Source organism: Diceros bicornis, chromosome 12 (assembly GCF_020826845.1).
Source record: "Diceros bicornis minor isolate mBicDic1 chromosome 12, mDicBic1.mat.cur, whole genome shotgun sequence".
NCBI classification, from domain to species: Eukaryota; Metazoa; Chordata; class Mammalia; order Perissodactyla; family Rhinocerotidae; genus Diceros; species Diceros bicornis.
In genome coordinates this window covers 52730743-52737203 of record NC_080751.1, presented here as the reverse complement: position 1 = coordinate 52737203, position 6461 = coordinate 52730743, and the positions used below count along the sequence as shown (strand labels likewise).

Here is a 6461-nt window from a genome sequence, read left to right as displayed (position 1 = left end):
CAGCAGGTTGAGCACACAGTACAAGAGTGGTCAGTGTGGGAATTTCCGGCAGATAAACACTACAGGAAATGTTCAGAATGTTGTGCACTGTGGGAGTCTACTTTTTAGAGGGCAACCCCCAATATCCTGGATGACCTTAGCATAAATTTATCTAAATCGCATCAAGATGGTCTGGGCCCACATTTTGTCATACCCTCAGTGGGACCCGCCAGGGTGTTTTAACATACTCCTTGGGTTCGTCTTGCAGTCTTTTTCCTTTGCACTCTGTGATATTGTGATATAATAAGAAATACATATTTAGTCTTTATCCCTGTACCTAGCACAGAGCTTCTAAAATCCCTGTATTTTGTTGTGTGATAGGGGAATAGGAGGGTCTTTTCTTATTCGTAACAAGCCCCTAAAACCTGAGTTTATGCTAATGAGTTGAATTTTGGAAGATGTGGGCTGGTTGTCAGAGGAAGCAACCATGTGATTAGAGGGTTGGAACTTTCAACTCCAGTCTCTGACCTCCAGGAAAGGGACAAAGGCTGGAGGTTGAGCTAATCACCAATGGCCAATGAGTTAATCAATCATGTCCACAACAGCATAATGAAATCTCCATAAAAAATCCTTAAACAACGGGGTTCTGAGGCCTTCTGGGTTGGTGAATACACCGAGGTGCTTGGGAGGGTAGCATGCTTGGAGGGGGCATGGAAGCTCTATGGTTCCCCCTCCCCCATACCTTGCCCTGTGCATCTCTTCCACTTGGATGCTCCAGAGTTGTATCCTTTATAACACACCAGTAAACGTAAGTTTTCCTGCGTTCTGAGCTATCTAGCAAATTAAAACCCAAGCAGGTGGTTGTGGGAACCTCCAATTTATAGCTGGCTGGTCAGAAGTACCGGAGGCTCCAACTTGCGATTGGAGCTGAATTGAGGGGAGTCTCGTGGGACTGAGCCCTTCACCTGTGGGGTCTGCATTAACTCCAAGTAGTTAGTGTCAGAACTGAATTACATTGTAGGACACCCAGTTGGTGTTCACGGAGAATTGGAGAACTGCTTGGTGTGGAAAACTCACTCATATGGGTGTTGGAAGTATTTGGGGTAAAAAAGAGCTAATAGCCTCAGGACTCCACAGTTTTGATCCTTCCTTCAGGTCCCACCACTCCACCCCCAAGAAAGGCCCAAGGCTAGAAGGTGAAATAGAGAAGAAACCAGGATGATTCATTCAAGTCAGCTAACTTTTATTCAACATCTGCTGTATTCAAAACTGTAGATTCTCTTCCTCCCTTGGTGTGGTCTGTTCTAGGAGTTACAGAGATGCAAAGATAAACTATTACGTAATCCCGGCTGTCAAAACTTATCTCCAGTGGCTTCAAGTTTCCCCCTGGTCTTTGACATCAAGAAACTCAAAAACTTGTAGGAGTGGGGGGAAAAAAAGAATTTAGAGATCTTTATTCTAGCAATCTTATTTTAAAGATAAAAATGAAGGCGAAGATCACAGAGATAATTGGCAGACTTCGATTTTGTGTTGCTGTTTCCCTCTGCTGTTTATCTTCATTTTTGAATACAATTTTAGCACATCAATATTTCAATATTTCTGAACAGAATCGGAGAGGGTATGAAACTATTTAGGAGAGGAGCACAGGAACTTTTGATTCAGAGAATTTGGGGTATAATTTAGCTATATTAAAGCTATGTAGCCATAGATGTTCATTATTATTACGCTATAAATTTTGTGAGGACAGGAAACTTGTACTTAAAAAAAAAAATTCACCACCTCCCCTCCCCCCCGCACCATGCAACGAATAAAATACACAAACATACGTTAATGACCCATGAGTGGCTGTGTGTGTGATATACAATTTCATCGCACTGTTTATTATTTTTTAGATTTTTATTCGGTGAACCTTTGTTGAAGGCCAGCAGGAGGAATGCATAGTGTAGGAAACGAAAAGATGCTGAACCCACCATTACGGAGCTTAGAGTCTAGTAGGTTAGAGGACAGACACACCACGTAGAAAGCGATGAATACCTTCTAAGAGGGGTATGATGAAAGTGCTGTGGCTGCTCAGACAGGGAAAGTTTCCTGAGGACTGGGGAAATACTGCGCCTGCCAGGGAGAGCTTGGCGCTGCGCATTAGGAACCTGAGTTCTGGAACTGGTTCTACTACTGATTTGCCCCGTGACTTCGGGCTAGTAATTTAGGCTTGTAAATTAAACTCCCCAGATTTGTTTTCCACTCTGAAATTCTCGGGGTTGGACGGACTATTAGGCTCCCTGGGACAATGCCTGCGTGATCCCCTAGTTATATTGCTTCTCGCCTCTACACCCTCTCGATCTCTCGGTGCCTCCTCTGACAGAGACCAGACGAGGAGATGAGCGCCGCCCCTTTAACAGAGCCCTGGACGACGCGCGCCCCGGGCGCCCCCCCAGCAGAGGAGCAGGGCGGGGCGCCGGGGACCCGGGCTTCCCACGCAGCCGGGGACGCCGCCGCGTCACGACGCTCGCAGCCAATCAGGATGGAGCCTGCCGGGACGCATTACTAGGGCGACGGGCCGGACGCCTCCCCGCTTCGGGATGAATTAGGGGCGGGTTCTGCCCGGAGGTTGTGACCCCCACGGATTCTCCAGCTCGCCCACGCGCCCCCCACGGCGTCGCGTGTGGTCCCCTGCTGGTCACAGGTGGGAGGCTGGAACTGTCAGGTGGGGGTTACGGCGCGGGGAAAATGGCGGCGGCGGCGGGGGTATCCCCGAGTTGGCGGAGGGGGAGCGGCCGCACGGGCTCTTCCACCTGAGCCGCGGGCCTTCCCAGGCTGCGGCCCGGGTAACGGTCACTTGACCGGGAATTGGGGTCCCGACGCAGGTGGCAGCGTCGCCGGCTCAGGTGAGAGGAGGACCCGGGGAAGCGAATCCTGGAGGCTGGCGGAGGCGTCGGGGCCGCGCGGGCCGGGCGAGGGCGAGGTGTCCCGTCGGTGTTTGCAGATGAGCATCAAGACCTTCCCGCTCCGGACCTGGGCGGGTCTGGGAGCTGCACCGCCTCGACACAGTGTGAGCTCTGCCGCTGTTCAGTCCGATGTGCAAAGCGTCCCAAGTGCGAGGCTTAGCCGTAAGCTGTCCACTGCGGGGCTGGAGCTGCCTTTTCTGTGCATCTTCCAGGCATCAGACGCCTGCTTGTAGGCGCCAGAGTGGCAGTGCCACGAAAGGAAAGGTAGGCCCTAGCCAGGGGCTGGTGTCAAGTTTGATCATTAAAGTGTGCCTTAGCTTTTGCTTGCCCATTTGAAGAGAAGAAATAAAAAGACAGGGCACTTAGTTGTTGTTGTGGAGGCGTTTTGCTTCCTTGTACTTCCTGGTTCAGGTGGGTTCCCTGGGACCATTGCATCTGCTTTCGAAGTTCCTTCACTGTATTCCATATGCACGTGGCTGTAGATAAAACTGAGATTGGGGTTCAGTTTAAGCACAAGAAGGTAATGAAGATTAGTACTGGTGAAAGTCTTACAGAGATGAAATATTGTCTCTTCATGTGAGTCACTTATTTGGGCAAAGACTGATGTCATGAAATATAACCAGTTGGGTTAGGTTTCAAAAACCTGTCTTAATGAAAGTCCTTTTTGCAAAACTATTATATTTTTGAGAGTAAAAAAATTATTCGTTTTTGGAAAAATTTTCCTTTTTTTTAATGTTTCTTTTGCCACGTACCTTGATGTGACAGATAAGTGCAATATTAGGTAGCTTTTATTTTTGGTGGCAGGTTTGGTTTTGTGGAGTGCCTCGTTGTGTTATTGAGAAAGCACCGTAACACTTGTGTTTCGGTGGTCAGTCGCTGTTGTCTTTGGAGTGCCTGCTGTGTCAGGCACTACGAAAGTAGGGCTTCACCTACCTTTTAATTTGAGCAAATGGGGTAGTTCATCTGTTCCCACCCAGTGTTTAGGCTGGCTGTTGCTGACAACCAAGAGGAAACAATGGGGAAAACCCCAAAGAATCTTTCTTTCAAACCTCATCCCTGGAGGTCTGGTCAGTTTGGCCTGGGGCAGGGGTTAGGTGTGGTTTCTAGTTCCTGCTCTGCCACTTAAAATATCATAGGGAAATCATATAACCTCTCTGCCAGTACCTTATCTCTGAAATGTGCATAGCATTTCCTATCCAAACAATCTCATTGTACTGTTGTGAGAAAAAAAAACAACAATATATGTAAAAGGGCTTAAAAAAGTTAAAAACACAGTGATAACAGTTGACATTTATTACTGTGCATTTACACTACCAGGCACTGTTCCAAGGGCCTTCCTTGTATGTGCTAACTCAGTCACGCAGCATCATTGTGAAGTGAGTACTTTATCATCTTTGCTTTACAGATGAGGAAACTGAGGCACATTGCAGTTTAAGTTATTTGCCCCAAATCACACAACTAGCATTGTGATTCCAGCTACGTTCTTAACCACCGTGCATACCATCGTCCTGTATCATACTGATGTGTTATGTGTTAAGGGGATATATGTGAACAGGTTTTTCAACAAAGTAATTTTGTTTGTGGATTTTAGTTGTATTGTATAAATAATAACCGTAATTCATTGTATTGGCATCCGATAGTGATTTATATGGTGATGACTATAGTTACTTTCGTTAGGTGGTATATTTATCCTACCTTTGCTGCCCATTATTTAAAAAAGTATTTTAAAACAGAGTTGTGATGAATTTCTAACAGGAAGCGCAAATCAAGGATTAAGGAAGATTTTAGTTTTTATTAAAGTCTTTAAATTTGGGCCGACCCTGTGCCTTAGCGGTTAAGTTCCAGTGCTCTGCTACTGGCAGCCCGGGTTCGGATCCCGGGCGTGCACTGACGCACCGCTTCTCTGGCCATGCTGAGGCCGCGTCCCACATACAGCAACTAGCAGGATGTGCAACTATGACATACAACTATCTACGGGGGCTTTGGGAGAAAAAAAAAAGGATGAGGATTGGCAATAGATGTTAGCTCAGAGCTGGTCTTCCTCAGCAAAAAGATGAGGATTGGCACGGATGTTAGCTCAGGGCTGATCTTCCTCACAAAAAAAAAAAAAAATCTTTAAATTTGTTGGGTGACGTTTAAAAGAAAACTTGTGTGAGGTTCATTGCTTTGACATATTTGTACTAATTTTTCTAGTCTCTATTTATAGAGAAAAATGATATGAATAAAAGTGGCTGAGACCCTCATTCTTTTCTTGAGCCTTTATGGAATTGCCATGCAAAGTCCTTGGGTTGTAAAGATTAATTCCTGAGTTTATTCTTGAGGGGTCCAGGGAGAAGCTCCAGGTCCAGAAGTTTGTAGACTAGTGAACGAGACAAACAAATAAATGGTTAATTAATGCAGTGTGATAAGGACTCAAATATAGTTGTGGTGGGTACAGATAGCTGTGGGAACACGTGCAAGGGAACAGTTACTCCTGCTGGGGTGGCCCTGGCCCAGATAGGAAGGGAGCTGACTGCAGGATTAGGGAGGAAAGGACCGCTAGCTGAAGGAGGAAGCAGTGCAAAGTCAGGACCAAGTGAGAGTGTGTGGGTGTCCAGGGGTCAGAGCAGAGGATTGCAGGAGTTGCTGAGAGAGAAGCCTGGAGAGCTTGGTGCCCGACTGTGAATTCTCAGCTAAGTGAGTGACTTTATCCTGTGGGACCTATGGAAGGATCTTAATCAGATGAGTAACATGATTAACTTTATGTTCTGGAGAGGTGACTTTGGTGACAAGGTGAAAGACAGAATGTAAGGAGGAGACCAGTTAAGGACGGTTGTTGTACTCGAGATGAGAGATGCTGAGGGAGTGAACCAGAGCATTGGCTGTGGGAGAGCAGAGTTCAGAGTTCACCACATACATTTTGAAGGCAGAATGGAGGGTAGACTGGGTGTGAAGAATAATGGGATGGAGGTGGGGAACACCTGCTGAACTAGTAGAGTAAGGTGTTTTTTTTTGTTTTGTTTTGGTTTTTTGGTAACAATATGGTTGGAGATTGGAGATATTGTTAACTAATTTAGGAAAAAGAATAGAGCAGGGAATTCTTTGTTACTTGGTTTTGGGAGAATTGTAAACCCTCTGAGTTTGTTGGGTCAAATAAGACGTAACAAAACCAGGCTTATAACTTCCTCTAGGCCTCTGATTTCTGAGACTACAGAAAACTTAATTATATCATCAAAAGTCTAGAGGGTCTAGTGTAAAGGGGGCTCCATTGGAGGAAAGCCACATGAAGGGAGTGGGAAGAATCATCTAAGGTATGTTTGGGGCAAAATGCTAGAATAATGGGTATTAGGGTTTTTTCTTTTCTTTTTTTTTTTTTTTGAGGCAGTTTAGCCCTGAGCTAACATCTGTTGCTAATCCTCCTCTTTTTGCTGAGGGAGATTCGCCCTGGGCTAACATCCGTGCTCATTTTCCTCTATGTTATATGGGATGTTGCCACAGCATGGCTTGATAAGCAATGTGTTGGTCCAAGCCTGGGATCTGAACCCATGAACCCTGGGC

At 46.1% G+C, this 6461-nt stretch overlaps 1 protein-coding gene across 4 annotated transcripts in view; it reads left to right on the top strand.

The window, feature by feature from the left end:
• The first annotated feature begins 2544 nt into the window (after positions 1–2544).
• Positions 2545–6461, top strand: part of LCLAT1 (lysocardiolipin acyltransferase 1) — a 187361-nt gene continuing 183444 nt past the window's right edge. Inside the window, exons 1-2 of one of the 4 annotated variants that reach the window (XM_058551511.1) lie at positions 2545–2662; positions 2844–3188. The gene's annotated coding sequence lies outside the window, so the exon portion shown is untranslated. Of the gene's footprint in view, positions 2684–2843; positions 3189–6461 lie in introns of all 4 variants that reach the window. The other 3 variants (XM_058551514.1, XM_058551512.1, XM_058551510.1) reach the window with 3 other exon arrangements.